Source organism: Filicampus tigris, chromosome 21, assembly GCF_054856515.1.
Source record: "Filicampus tigris isolate MCC_2025a chromosome 21, RoL_Ftig_1.0, whole genome shotgun sequence".
Lineage (NCBI taxonomy): Eukaryota > Metazoa > Chordata > Actinopteri > Syngnathiformes > Syngnathidae > Filicampus > Filicampus tigris.
The window spans coordinates 14,319,144-14,322,513 of NC_141237.1; positions in this window are offsets into that span (position 1 = coordinate 14,319,144).

Consider the following 3,370-nt stretch of genomic DNA (forward strand, 5'->3'; position numbering starts at 1 on the left):
CTAGGCATGGAGCAAAGTAGCCCAACCACATACTATGAGTGCTATTAAACTACACAACTATAGTCCAGCATGAGCAGGGGATGTGTGAAAAATAGGAGAAATTAGCTGAGTGTGTGGTTATGATCAAATCAAATAAATACAATTACGGAGACCTTTAACCCTTTGGAGAAGTGCACTCAAAGTGAATGCAGAGGCACTTTTCACAAGTGCCATTTTTCTGTATTGTAAAACAAAACATTTTAAGACATTAAAAAAATATTTTATCATTAACTTGTTTGCAATACTTTGGGATTACATACCTGGAGCAAGTTGGTCCTCAGCTTGTGAGGCCACAGTTAACATCTCCTGGTCTTCTTTCAACTAAAAAAAAAAAAAAAAAAAAAAAACAATCGCACTTGTTTTTATGGTCTTACATTGTTCAATAATATAAACAAGTACAACAATCTAGCTTTTAAGGCGAACAGGTACGTGTATAAATACCATGATATCTCATTTCATGAAAAGTGTTTAATAATATAAACAAGTACAACGAGATGCGCGGTCAATATCTAACACAGGACAATATGCATAAACTACTTACCGCTTGTTTAAAGTAGTCCAGAAAGTTGTCGGTTTATGACTATAGTGTATCTTGTATCTTTTTTTTTTTTTTTCCCAAGTCATAAGATGCAGACTTTATTTACCCTTAAACTTTAAGAGGCCTTATCACCCTTACAATGAAACTGAACAAAGTGACTCGAATGGGATCAAGTCACAGGATTACACACTGACACTCACAACACAAGCTAACACTAAGACTCTCTTTAAGTGTCACACACTGCCAAATCAATTTTCCTACATTGAACATGAACCAGGAATGATGCTGTCATTACGACACAGTCATGCTTAAATGCAGAGCAAAACCCTGACAACAAACGTAATTATCCTTTAAGGGGTGCCTCATCATGATTGGTAGAGTTCCTACTAAATATATAGTTCAACGTGTTTGACCCAGCCTGAAGCGTCATGTCAGTGCCAAAATTCCAGGGAAATTAGGAGATTTCCAGGAAGTGTGTCATCAAACTGTGTGAGTCAGGTGGGCAGACTTTGTTGGCACACCTTAAATCCAGAGCTGTGTTTTAGCCTGCCGTGTCTGTCAAGGTCTATTTAAGTGCTGTTCTGCCAAAGTACCTGTCATGGCAGGATCATAGACAGAGGGAGTGCATAGGGTGAGGCAGACATCACCTGAAGATTCATTTCCTATGCAATGTGGGCCAGTAAAGACAAAATTCTAAGTTAAATAATTATCCATCCATCCATTATCGATACCGCTTCTCCTCACAAGGGTCACGGGGCGTGCCTATCCCAGCTGTCTTCGGGCAGTAGGTGGGGGACACCCTGAATTGGTTGCCAGCCAATCACAGGGCACACAGAGACAAACATCCGCACTCACAATCACACCTATGGGCAATTTAGAGAGTCCAATCAACTTACCATGCATGTTTTTGGAATGTGGGAGGAAACCGGAGTACCCGGAGAAAACCCACGCGGGCACGGGGAGAACATGCAAACTCCACACAGGGACCGAACCCACGACCAAGGAACTGTGAGGCGGACGTGCTAACCAGTCGACCACCATGCTGCCTTAAATAATTATGTTTTTATTTATTTATTTTTTCTATTTAACAAATACAGAACAAAGTACAACATAGTAAACAGGCATTCCAATCAACATCTTTGCATACATATACAATACTATCAAAAATACAATTTTTCATTAAAGTAAATAAGAATTACAATAGAATAAAAAAAAAAATAATAAATTCACCTTTCAAAACAGGGATCTGTGAGTTACTCTTTAAACATTTCTGTGTGTATGGTATTTATTGATTTACATTTATTATTTGTTAGATCAAGAGACTTAAAATAATTATCTATGTCAATCAAAAATAATTTCAATAACGGAGTAGAATTTTGAAATTTACATTTATGGATGTGGAATTTTCCCAACAAAACATATAAATTAACAATAGTGCACAGCTTTTTTTCTTTAGATTCAAACAAAGTAATGATTTATTTACTATTCAGCTTAATCTTGTACGTAGTTTTACACAATATATAGTTCTCAAAATCTTTCCAAAATGCAGCACTTATGGGGCAATCAAAAAATAAATGAGTCACACTTTCAGATACAGCATTACAAAAGGAACACTTATTATCAATATCTGTAAAACGTGCGATATATATAGTAGTTGGGTATATATTATGTAGAATTTTTAAATGTATTTCTCTAACTTTATTTGTAATGAGAAATTTAAAAGGAACAAGCCACGCTTTACTCCAGTTAATATTCCTAAATTGAGCATTCCCCCAAAAATTTCCTCGAGGCGTTATTTTCTTACTTTTATACAAAGATTCTCTAATGTGTTTATTGGTACATTTACAACTTAAAATGTCAATACCATTAATGTAGAGATGATTAATAAGTTCAGGTTGCTCATTTTGTTTCTTATAACATTTCATTAATTCTATTATCCCGCTTGGAATGGACTTTATGACAGAGTGAAATTCTTTAAATTTAACAGGGAATGCTTTTTCCGCTAAAATGTCTGCATAACTAAGGAGTTGACCATCACAGTTAAATAAATCCTTCATAAAAATAATGTTTTTATCAATCCAGTTTTGCATATAAAGTGATTTGTTTCTTTTAAGAATACATTCATTGTTCCAAATAACTCTTCACAAAATTGATAAGTCTCTTTGAAGCCATAAGTTTAATATTTTTTTAGTTTTCAGTAGTTTGGGGGAGGAGTTAAGTATTTGGCGCTCCTTAACATTGCTACAGACATAAACACCAAGATACTGAACACACTTTTTAACTGGGATAACACATAAAGCTGGTACGTCCGTTTGGTATAAACAGATAATTTCACATTTTGATTTGTTCAATTTTAACCCAGATGCAGATGAAAAGTCATCGACGAGTGAAATTGCATGTTGAATTTGCTGTTCGTCTCTAAGTAATAATGCTGTATCATCAGCTAGTTGGGTCAATCTAATTTCCCTATCAAAAATAGACAAACCTTTGATAATTGTACTATTCTTGATATGTAACGAAAGCATTTCCACCACAGTTAAAAACAAAAAAGGAGATATTGGGCAACCTTGGCGAACCGACCTCGAAACCGGAAATCTACTGGTAATGTTTGAGAACACCAATGGAAGATGCTTTCTAAAAAAACCCTAAATTTTGAGTACCTAAAACAAGGCAAACTTGGACTTATTCTAAATTATTCTATTTTGAAAGTGAACTGTTTAACAAGTGGGAACATGCTAAATAACTAACACTAAGGCATTTTCTTTTAAATACAATACTAAATTCAAAATATCT